General features: G+C 38.9%; 1 long non-coding RNA gene across 2 annotated transcripts in view; it reads left to right on the top strand.

Annotated features, from left to right (window-relative positions):
* Nucleotides 1-12,382, top strand: part of LOC137206414 (uncharacterized) — a 31,608-nt gene extending 19,226 nt beyond the window's left edge. For both annotated transcript variants that reach the window (XR_010934644.1, XR_010934645.1), the window contains one exon: nucleotides 11,199-12,382. This is a non-coding gene — a long non-coding RNA (uncharacterized lncRNA). The remainder of the gene's footprint in view (nucleotides 1-11,198) is intronic.
* Nucleotides 12,383-12,583: the final 201 nt, after the last annotated feature.

The raw sequence follows: 12,583 nt of genomic DNA, 5'->3' as shown, positions 1-12,583 counted from the left end.
CTAATTTGAATTCATTAAATACATTCTACATTTTCTATGAAAAGTCCATCAAATAGTACATTCAATTGCCATGATTTAAAAATTCAAGTTAGGGCTTCCTTGGTAGCACAGTGGTTACAAATCTGCCTGCCAATGCAGGGGACACTGGTTCAAGCCCTGGTCTGGGAAGATCCCACATGCCGCAGAGCAACTAAGTCCGTGTGCCACAACTACTGAACCTGTGCTCTAGGGCCCGCGAGCCACAGCTACTGAGTCCATGTCCACAACTACTGAAGCTTGCGTGCCTAGAGTCTGTGCTCTGCAACAAGAGAAGCCACTGCAATGAGAAGTCCACACACCACAATGAAGAGTATCCCTCGCTTGACACAACTAGAGAAAGCCCACGCACAGCAACGAAGACCCAACGCAGCCAAAAATAAATAAATAAGTAAATAAATAAATAAACTAAAAACATTAAAAAAAAAAACCCTCAAGCTTAAAAAAACCCCAAAACCAAAAAACCAAAAAAACCTCAAGCCAAAAGCCATTTTTTAAATAAGGGTTAATAAGGGCTTTTTGGGACTTCCCTGGTGGCTCAGTGGTTGAGAATCTGCCTGCCAATTCAGGGGAGCCCTGGTCTGGGAAGATCCCACATGCCGCGGAGCAACTAGGCCCGTGAGCCACAACTACTGAGCCTGCGCGTCTGGAGCCTGTGCTCTGCAACAAGAGAGGCCGCGATAGTGAGAGGCCCGCGCACCGCGATGAAGAGTGGCCCCCGCTTGCCGCAACTAGAGAAAGCCCTCGCACAGAAACGAAGACCCAACACAGACAAAAACAAATAAATAAATAAATATTTTTTAAAAAAATAATAAGGTCTTTTTGTTTATTTATTCTTTATTCTCTAATCACTTAATACTGAACCCACAACACAGATGCAATGCAAAGAAGGATGCTCAGATTTTTTTTATTATTAATCTCAGGATTGCTTCTATAATGGCAAAAGTGGGAAATAGAGTAAATAAACGTTTCTGTCCCCTGCTATTTCTAGAATTCTATTTTGTAGAAAGCATGTGTTTTAGTAAAGTATGGGAAAGTGGTTGCTTTTTCTTCCTTGTGACAAATGAAATTGAATAAGTACATACTTTTTTCCATAATACCTTTTGTGCTCAAAAGTTAAGCGGGCTTCTAGAGGGACAAAATGATACTGCTAAATAAAATTCAAATCTTGAAAGAGCATCTGTATTATATGTCTTAGTTCAAAGCCGTCCAATGCTTGTCAGATCAATTCTGCAACCTCCTTCATACACACTTAGGCGTTTAGAGAATTTCCACTTTAAACATTCTCACACTTTTCAAAAATTTTCAGCATGTTAGCAGAAACTCAGAGGTTGCTGAGCATGCTAAGGATGGACTTAATATAGACTGATGCTGATGCCCACATGATGTCCTGGGCCTCAGAGAATCTTTGAGAAGATAGTAGTTTATTAGATCTACCAAACCAGGGACAGGAAGGCAGTAATTTGAGGAAAAGATATTCTTGCTGGCTTTAAAAGAACAGTCATTTCTTCCCTCTGATGTTACCATACTCAGATGTAATAAAGAAAGATTCATCTTTGCCAGTTTAACCACCAACCCTTAGTCATTAAAGATATGAAAGCATGAGCTCTGTCCAAGACAAAAACCAAACAAGTAAGGAAATTCATTTTATTTCAATCCCCAAACCATAAAACTCCTAGAAGAAAATAAAGGAGGTAAGATCCTTGACAGTGGTCTCAGTAATGATTTTTTTGGATTTGACGCCAAAAGCAAAGATAACAACAAAGCAGAAATAAAATGGGACTACATGAAACTAAAAAGCTTCTGCACAAGCAAAGGAAACCATCAACAAAATGAAAAGGCAACTTACAGAATGGAAGAAAATATTTGTAAATCAAATTCTAATAAGGAGTTGACATCCAAAATATATAAAGAACTCATGCAACTCAATAGCAAAACAAAACAAAACAAAAAAATCTGATAAAAGAATAGGCAGAGGATCTATCTATCTATCTCAGAGACTTGAAAGTCTCTGAGAGAATGAGAGTAGATCTTAAATGTTCACCACAAAAATGAAACTGTAAGTGATGTGATGCAGGTGTTAGTAACACCTTGATGGTAATCATTTTACAATATAAAAGTGTACAAACATTGTAAATCAACTATACTTCAATAAAGTAAAATTTAAAAAAGTGAAATTAAAATCAAACAAAATTAATCTGTGGTCTTGTTTGAAGTTTGGATGCTGGCACCTCTCGAGGTGGGGACCATAGGATGGGCTTCTGTAGTGCTTGCTGGTCATGTTCTATTTCTTGGTCTGAGCACTGGCTACAAAGCATGTAAGCTTTGTGATAAGTCATCTGTCTGCTCACTTATGATTTGTGCAATTTTCTGTATGTACACTATATATTGATAAAATTTACATTACAGAAAACCCTGAGACTGTCCGAAAAGTGACTTACACTTCTGAAGTGCTTGATTATTCTATTCAGTAATGTATTTGAGAAAAAGAAATTATTTGCTTTTGAATTTTTAATCTATCTTTGATCTGACACATCTTAGCTTAGATCCATTCTTTAAAAGATGATGCCAAAAGAAAAATCTTCAGAAATGTGTTTAGAAAAAAAAGCAGCATATGTTTCTTAAAGGAGAGCTAGAGCTTCCCAATTTCTATCTTCTTTTCACTAACCTGTTATGTTCCTTGAGCAAAAGCCAGTTAAATAACCAAAGACCCAAGGACCAAGAAAAACAGTCAAGGAGCAAAGAGGACCAGATGATTTGGGATGCAAAATCAAAAGACCTGAAATAGAACCTGAGATTTCTCAAAGGCTACAAGAACAATGAATCTGTCCTGAACGACCCACCGTTAACCACACTGATGTAGATGAATTTTAAAAGGAAGAAATAAAAGCTGTAAACTGCCTGGGGGGATGAATCATCATTGAAAATAATTAACCCACATACAAGATGCCATTTCTAGTTGCTCACAAGGCTTTTTAATATTCCCCTCATTCCATCTCTCCCTAAAACCCATCTCCCAATCCAAATAAGTCTCTTTTTTATTGCAAGGTCTCCTGGCTGGGGATCTGAACCTGGCCCCTGAGGAACCAGACAATTTTCATTCCAAATCAAGCTTGTTTGTGGGAAGAAATCCGTTACATGAGCTTTTCCAGTGTACATCACTGTTGTTGTTCATTTGTTTCCCTTCAGCTTTCCCAATTAAGTTCGCTCTTTTTAAGTCTTTTTATAGCAACTTGCAATCTACAATCTTTTATTCATAGTGCCCAAATAGAGAGAGCTCTGAAAACTAAAAGTTTCTTTTAAATTTAATGACAAAACCAGAACTCACATAAAACTGTTTATAATGTCTATTTACCTCTTACTGTGAATTTTTATGTTTCATTGCAGAGATTTAAATGTGTTTGTTACAGGATGCTGCTTTAGACCTCCCTGGAGGTGTAATACAGTATGCCGTATATGCACTGCATTACCTTTCTACACTCCAAAAATGTTCAATTCCAAAGCATATCTGGGATTGTGGAGCCATAAACAAGCATTCCTCTCCAAGAGTAGAAATGAACTTGTTCAGTTACTAGAGGGATTTAGGTTAAATTTAAACAATAGTCTTATGGCCAGAAGAGTTGTTAAAAATGGATATTTTCTCCCAAAAGACTATATTAAGTTGAGAGATCAGAACCAATATTTAACTTGGAATTCAAACTTAAATGTTAATTCTGGACTGACTACAAGACTCTGACCCTTACATTTCAGATCTTTTTTCTACTGATAAGATAAGGAAGTGGATACAGGATGCAACTCAACACACTTGGAGGGAGTCACACGATTAGGAAGAAGAGAGAATAAAATATGATTATTACAGCAAACTTTTGATGTGTCCGTTTTAATGTGTCTGAAGCAGGGGTTAAAAACTCAGTTCTGCAAATGCATTTAGTGGATTTCCCAACTGAGAGGGCTTTTTAGAGTGATGGTCCTGGTAGAGCCTACTTGCCTCCCACTTAAAAGGCTCCTCTGTGTGACTTTGATAAAGCTATTTTAAGGGACACTGTATAGGTTAGTTATCACTGTGTAACAAAACCAGGGCCAAGGACTAGACAGGAGGTAAGAGGGTTTTTGAGGTGGTTATGCTAATTAAGGATTGAAAAGGAACACTGTGGATAGAACAAATAATAGAACAAGATTGACATATGCTCACCATTGGTTGAAATAATCCCCACATTTCATTGATAAGGAAAGTCTTGAATCCAGTCCAGTTGTCAGTCTGGGCACGTGGACCACTCAAAGTCACTGGTTTTTCATCAGCATTAGCTGGTTAGAGACGTGATGAAACACAACATTCAGTTTTGGTATATTTTATTTTATTTTTAAATTTTTATTTATTTTTGGCTGCATTGGGTCTTTGTTGCTGCACGCAGGCTTTCTCTAGCTGCAGCGAGCGGGGGCTTCTCTTGTTGCAGAGCACGGGCCTAGGTGCGCGGGTTTCATTAGTTGTGGCTCACGGGCTCTAGAGTGCAGGCTCAGTAGTTGTGGTGCACAGGCTTGGTTGCTCCACGGCATGTGGGATCTTCCCGGACCAGGGCTCAAACCCATGTCCCCTGCATTGGCAGGTGGATTCTTAACTACTGCGCCACCAGAGAAGTCCTGTTTTGGTATATTTTAAAACTAAAACTCTAAAAGAGTGTGGCTCAGGCTTTAATGTGCGCACAAATCACTTCAGCATCTTGTTGAGATGCAGATTCTAATTCCCTAGGTCTGAGATGAGTCTGAGATACCGGCAGTGGCCAGGAGATTGGTTTTCAAGGCCAGAGTATTTCAAACTTCATTGTGCATTGGAATCACGTGGAGAGCTTGTTAAACGCAGCCCCACCCTCAGATCCTGATTTTGTAAGTCTAGTGTGGACCTGAAATCCTGCACATTCCTCCCAGGTGATGCTGCTGATGCAGGGCCACACTTTACGTTTAAAAAAATCAATTAAATAAAACAGACATGTTATTCTTTTGAATTTGTTGTTAACATCTGAATTTTTTCAAATTGAAGTAAGCATCTAGATATACTGTTGAATAAAAATCTCCCTGTGAGCTTTATGTGCTAAATTTCTATCACTCGGTTGAAATTTGTATTTATTACTGAAAGAATAAAATGCTATTATAATTAACCATTGTGGTGTTAATTTTATGTAAAATAGTAATGATTAAAAACTTTCCAATAGTTAAATCATTAAAGAAAAAAATCAGCTTAATAGGAATATTAAGCAAGAATGCCTCTGCTAGATAACTTTAGGAAGAACACATTATCCTTCTTGAGCCAACAAATATTTGTACAATTTTAAATAAGAATGGAAAGCAGAATAATAGAGACTATATATAAATCATATTTGTAGTCTTTGCATAATTATTAGGTTATTATCATTCATGGCATTAAACAAAATACCCTTCAAAACCTATATTTATTTTTATTTTGCTATTTAATTCCATTTAGGCTTCGAGTTTTTAAAGAAAACAACCTGCCATAGAACTTCATCGTAAGTTGACAATATTTGGCTTCAGCCTATTATTTATTTTAACACTAGGCCATTTGGCATTCAGCCAAATTGAGGGTTTGGTACACTTCCAACATGAATCTTAGGAGCTGAATCAAGGGAGCTCCCAAGATCCTGGATCAGACACTGTCCAGAGGGCTTCTATTCCTGATGAACTGGATCATCTCACATCTCCCCACGCAGCTCCCCTTGCTGAGAATCTTGTGGAAAGTCAAAGCCAGTCCATTGATCTCCCTTCTTTCAAAGATTAGGTGAGGTTAGGGTTGCAAGATTATATTCAGGATGCCCAGTTAAATTTGAATTTCTGATAAATTTTTTAGTGGAAGATGTCCAATGCAATGTTTGAGACATTCTTGTATTGTTTTTTGCTATGTCTCACATCATTAGGTAAGATCCCAGCTGCAAGAAACTTGTCCTAAGAGAGTGTCTCTGAAACTCATTACTTCTTCCCTTTTAACATCAAATGAGAGCCATCTAGAGGTGAATGATAGTTTCCTTAAATTTATGTGGTATGGCATAAAAGTAATCTGGGAAAGGCTCCATTTTCTAGTGGAAATGTTACTAGCCATTAAAACATTACTTTAAATCTGAGGAAACCTTAGTTCCAATCCCAGTCCCACCATGGATGGGGTGTGAGATTCTGAGCTAATCATTTATCTTATTTCGTAGCTCTACGATACAAATGCTTGTAAAATACACCAATAAAAAATGACATCAGGAAAGAAACATTGCTGCCAATTGAACTACGATGCAATGTGAAAACACCACTGATTATAAGACACATCTTTGTTTCAGAAATATTAAAATGTGGGGGAAAATGAGTATTTTAGAATTGATAAAATATGATATTTTGACTTACCTCATTTATATAATAAGAATAATTATCATTTTTCCTACTGAATAAACATAAAGATCAGACCGAGAGATTCATAATCAGCTCTTGTTTCTCAATCTAGTTTTGAACTGCGCAGCAGGAAACTTTAGCTTCCAAGGTATTGATAGAATGTTTTCCAATGACTGCTCCTTTCAAAGTAGCATAAGAGGAGGTTTAAATTTCTTATGGTCTTTTTAGGACAAATACTGTATAATTCCACTCATATGAATTATCTAAAATAGTCAAAATCATAGAAACAGAAAGTACAAAGGTGACCTGGTAGAGGGAGGGAGGTGGGGTAATTACTATTTAGTGGGTATAGAGTTTGAGTGTTACAAGATGAAAATGTTTTAGAGATCTATTGCTCAGAAATCTTTAACACTACTTAACCACTTACAAATGGTTAAGATGGTAAATTTAATGTGTATGTTTTAGTACAATGAAAAAATTCATATAGTCTTTTTTAAAAGGTTCTTTCCTGTGTAGGTCAAAACTAAGTCAGTTTTTGAGCCCCTAGGTGAAGAATTATCTTTATGGTTATAACACGTCAGAATCCAATGTCATTTAAACAGAAGGTATCTGGATCCATGAGTCTGTATCACCTATGCACTCATCCATCCTTTGATCCGTTCATCCATCCATCCATCCATCCACTCATCTAATAATCCACCTGACATTTATTGAATTTCTGTTCTATGCCAGGTACTGGGATAACCTATGAAGGAAACAGATATGGAAAATGTCCTTGTGTTCAAGGAAAGGCCCGAAAATGTACTGCAATGCCCTACTTATTAAGAGATACTCATACTTTTTGCATCTCAAATCTCTGGAAAATGGTTCATGTCTTCTTTCACATGGAATTCTCATCCTTTCTCCTTACTGCCTATTTAAATCCCACCCATTTCTTCAAAGGCATCTCAAATCCTCCTATTCTATGAAGTCTTTCCTGGCTATTACAAATCTCAGCTTTTCTCAGACTCCTAAGTTGATTAAAGTACTTAACTTGGCTGCTAATTGGGCATTGCATGAGTAAAATATATAGTGTGTTAGATAGTTATATGAGCTAAGAAGAAAAATTAAGTGGGAAGGGGGGATATGAATATCTGGGGAGGAGTTCGGCTGAAATATTAAATAAAATGGCCAGTGAAAGTCTTACACAAAAGCAGAATTCTGAGTAGTGACCTGAATGAAGTGAGGGGTGAGCCATGTGTGTATTTCGGAGAATATCGCTCCAAGCAAAGAGAATAATTAGTGCAACAGCCCTGAGGTGGGAGTGTGCCTAGTATGTTGGAGGAACAAGAAGGAGACCATTGTGGTTGCAATGAGGTCGAGAAGGGGGTGAGATTGGGAAATGAAGTCAGAGAGGACATGGAACCAGGTTATGCAGGGCCTGTAGGTTTTGCTAAGAACTTTGGCTTTTACTCTGACTGGGATGGGGTGCCATTGGAGGGCATGAGATGAGAAGTGACATGATCTAACTTATTTATTTTTTCTTAAGTTTATTTATTTATTTATTTATTTTTTTGAGGTACGGGGGCCTCCCACTGTTGTGGCCTCTCCCGTTGCGGAGCACAGGCTCCGGACGCACAGGCTCAGCGGCCATGGCTCACGGGCCCAGCCGCTCCGCGGCATGTGGGATCTTCCCGGACAGGGGCACAAACCCTTTTCCCCTGCATCGGCAGGCAGACTCTCAACCACTGCACCACCAGGGAAGCCCTCTTAACTTATTTTTAACAGAATCTCTTTACCCTCTGAGTTGAGAATAGAATGTGAAGGTGGGAGGGGAAGGGTAGATGTGAGGAGACCAATTAGGAGGCTATTGTAATAATTTAATCAAGAAATAATTATGGTAGGACCCAGTGGTGGCAGCGAGGTAGAGAAAAGTAGTTGAATTTGGAATATAGCTAGAAAGAGCTGTTAGGATTTGCTGATGGATCAGATGTGGGATGTGAAAGAAAGAGAATAAAGGATCACACTTGAAGGATCAACTAGAAGGATGAAGCTGCCATTAACTGAGATTGGGAAGATTGTGGGAGGTGCAGGATTTGGGGACAATATTGTGAACTCAGTTTTGTACATGTTAAATTTGAGAAGAGGATTAGACATGTAAATGGAGATGTTGACTGGGAAATTGAATGTAGAAACCTGAGGTTCAGAGGAGACATCCAGTTTGGAGTATATTGATGGTATTTAAAGTCATGCTACTGGATGAAAACAACTAAGGAGAGAATGTAAGTAGAAAAGAGAAAAGATCCAAGGGCTGAGCTCTGGAGATGTTGCTATAATTATCTCCATCAGAGCAGAACACTCTGACCTATCAGAAAGGAGTGCTGCCCAAGCCTTCATGATCCTTAAATCTTAAGACAGTATAGGAAATCCTCTGGAGTGGAATACAAAGGTTCACTGGGTATCTTTGGCATTAAGGAGAAAATGGAAAAGAGTGAACTTTGGAGATAAAAATAGAGAGCTCTGTGAGCATTCTGTGATACTTGTAAGCTATCTACAGTATTTGGAGTAGGCACCATGTATATTAAATTCCCCTTTAAGATAAGTGAGAATAAGACAAATATAAAAAACAATTTGGTAACTGAAGAAGAATCAATGTCACAAGGTATGTCTGTCTGACACCAATTCTGTGACACCAACTGGGTGTCCAACAATTAAATTCTGATACTAACTACCCAGCATTAGTGCAGACCCCACAGAATAGTCCTCTACAAGACTGACCCCGCTTCAGACACCAGCCACAAGTGGGGTCCCTCAGACATCTGCACTTCTAAACAGTTGGTTACAAATTCAGGAGTCCCGTGAACCTCTCAGGTTTTATAATTTGCAGAACTCAGGAAAGTACTATACTTAATAATCACAGTTGTCTATTAAGAGTACAGATCTGGGGCTTCCCTGGTGGCGCAGTGGTTGAGAGTCCGCCTGCCAGTGCAGAGGACACGGGTTCGTGCCCCGGTCGGGGAAGATCCCACATGCCGCGGAGCGGCTGGGCCTGTGAGCCATGGCCGCTGAGCCTGTGTGTCTGGAGCCTGTGCTCCGCAACGGGAGAGGCCACCACAGTGAGAGGCCCGCATACAGCAAAAAAAAAAAAAAAAAAAAGAGTACAGATCTGACAAATGGAGAGAGGCATAGGGCAAGCTCGGAAGATAAGGCAGAACTTATTGCCATCTCCTCATGGAATTCAGGCATGTCACCCTCCCAGCACATCAGTGTAATTCACTCACCAACTGGGAAGCTCCAGTGAGCCTCTATGCAATAGTTAATTTTATGTGTCAACTTGACTGGGCCACTAGCTGCCTAGAAATTTGGATAAACGTTATTTCTGGGTGTGTGTGTGCGAGGTGTTTCTGAATGAGATTAACATTTGAATCAGTAGACTGAGTAAAGCAGATTATCCCCGCACCAGTGTGGTGGGCCTCACCTAATCCACTGAAGGCCTGAAAAAGCCTGCATAAGAAAGAATTCCTTTTCTCTGCCTGACTGTCTTTGAGCTGGAGCATTGGTCTTCTCCTTCCCTTGGACTAGGGTTCGGACTGGAGCTATATTATTGACTCTCCCAGGTCCCCAGCTTGCCAACTGCAGATCTTGGACTTCTCAGCCTCCATAATAATGTGAGCCAATTCCTCATAGAAAAATCTATGTATATATAGAAACAGGAGATCTCTCTCTCTGTGTCTCTCTCCCTCTCTCGCTCTCAGCTGACCCTTGAACAACATGGGTTTGAACTGCACAGTCCACTTACATGTGGATTTTTTCAGTAAATACTACACGATCTGCAGTTGGTTGAATCTGCAGATGCAAAACAGCGGATATGATGGATTGACTATACAGTTATACACAGATTTTCTACCGCACAGTGGGTCAGCACCCCTAACTCCCACGTTGTTCAAGGGTCAACTGTATATCCTATTAGTTCTGGAGGACCCAGACTAATACGCTCAGTGTCCAGAGTTTTCGTGGTTTCACTACTTGAGCATGATTAAATTATTGGCATGTGATTGAACTCAATCTCCAGCCCCTTCTCCTTCCGGGAGGTTAGGCTGGTGCAAGGTTCCAACTTTCAAATCATGTGGTTGGTCTTTCTGGTGACCAGCCTCCATCCTAAAGCTAACTAGGGTCTCACTAAAAGTCACCTCATTGGCATAACAAAGACATTCTTATTATAGAAAATTCTAAGGGTTTTTGAGGCTCTGTGTGAGGAACTGAGGAAAAGATGAGATATATTCTCCATTATACCACAGCGTGGACCATTGTATTTTCCAAAATGGCTGCAATGCTATCTCCCATCTCACACGCTCTTCTTACTCTCCTCCCAATGGGATGTGAAAACTATTTTCCCTCCCTGTGAGGGAAACACATGTGAGGGAGACATGTGAGTAAGGAAGAGTTCAAGAGGACTCTGGCCCTAGCTGCCATCTGCCTGCAACTGCATGAGAGACTCCTGACTGAGAACTGTGTGGCTGCACCCAGTGAACCCCCAAACCACAAGAAATAATAATAACAATAAAAAATGACTGTTGCTGTTTTACACCACAAGTATGTGGTGGTTGGTTTTGCAGCAATAGGTGATTGATACACAGAGATTTCCCATGAATGAAATTTTGCTGCCTGATACCAGCAATTCGCTATTTTTTTATCTTGGGAATAAAACCTAGATAAATGTACGCAACAAAATGAACATGTCAAAGGAGAATTGCAGGCCTGGACGCCATTTCTAATGGAGCTCTCTCATTAGCTCCCTGCAGGACCTTGGACAAGCCCCGACATGTCTTTAGCCTCTGGTTTTTCATCTGTTAAAGCATGGGGCTGATGTGGACAACTAGAGGGTACTGTCCAGCCAAGTTTCTTGGTCTCTCTTTTCTCATATATTAAACTTCCATGGTTATATTCCGCTTCCACAATAGATAACAATGAGAGATTTGTTCATTTTGACATTTTATACTGCAGTTATAGGAAGAAAAAGGTCTCAGCCCACAGGGTGATTAATCATTATACATTTTGATAAGAAAGTACAAATTCTCAGCAATTAAATTCCAAGCTAAGATTTAAGCAAATTGGTTTGAAATATTCTAAACTGATCAGGAAGCACCTTTCACTCAGAAAGCGTGTTGTCAATTCTTTTTTAAATGTTCTGCTTTGGACAATTACCTGTCACTAACAATTTCCCCTCTGCCTTTCTGAGGCTGAGGATGATTTAAATCAAGCTCTGTAGTTTCTAAGCCTAAGCTTTCAAAGTTACGAAGCTAAATAAATTTCTGTACTTTTGGCTTTTTATACTCCTCTATATGTGATTTGACCCCTACACACCTTACACAAAAATCAGTTCCAAACGGACTGTAGATCTAAGTATGAAAAGTAAATTAATAAAGCTCTAAAAAAAAATAGAACATCTTCATGACTTTGGGTAGGCAAATTAAAAAAAAAAAAAAACAACAGAATACAAAATACCATAATGGAAAGAAGTGATTAAATTGGACTATATTAAAATCACAAACTTCTGTTCATCAAAAGCCACCAAAAAGGGAATTAAAACACAACTCACAGAAAGAACATTTGCAATACATATATCCAACAAAAGACTTTTATCCAGAATATGTAAAGAACTCCTACAAATCAACAAGAAAAAGAACGGCAATGTGATAGAAATAGGCAAAAGACTTGAACAGATATCTTACAAAAGAGAATATCTAAAGGGCCAATACACATTTGAAAAGGTGCTCAACTTTATTATTCATTAGTGAAATGCAAATTAAAACCACACACAAATTAAAATCCACCAGAATAGCTAATTAAAAGGCAGAAAATATCAAATGTTGGGTAGGATGTGGAATAAAACTGGAACTTTCACATGGTTAGTTGTGAGTCGCCCTGGCTTTATCTGCTAATGCTGACTATGAGCATACATGTTTCAGCAGTTCCACTCCTAGGTATATACCCCAAAGAAATTCATACATATGTTCACCAACTGACATGTACAAGAATGTTCTTAGCAGCACTATTCATAACAGCCAAAACCTGGAAACAACTCAAATGTCCATCAACAGATGAATGGCTAATAAATAAATTGTGATCTATGTAGACAATGCAATACAAAAATAGCGACAAAAATGAAATATCTATAAATTCACAA

Source organism: Pseudorca crassidens, chromosome 15 (genome assembly GCF_039906515.1).
Source record: "Pseudorca crassidens isolate mPseCra1 chromosome 15, mPseCra1.hap1, whole genome shotgun sequence".
Classification (NCBI taxonomy): domain Eukaryota; kingdom Metazoa; phylum Chordata; class Mammalia; order Artiodactyla; family Delphinidae; genus Pseudorca; species Pseudorca crassidens.
Note: the sequence above shows the minus strand (reverse complement) of the source record. Positions and strands in the feature narration are given on the sequence as shown.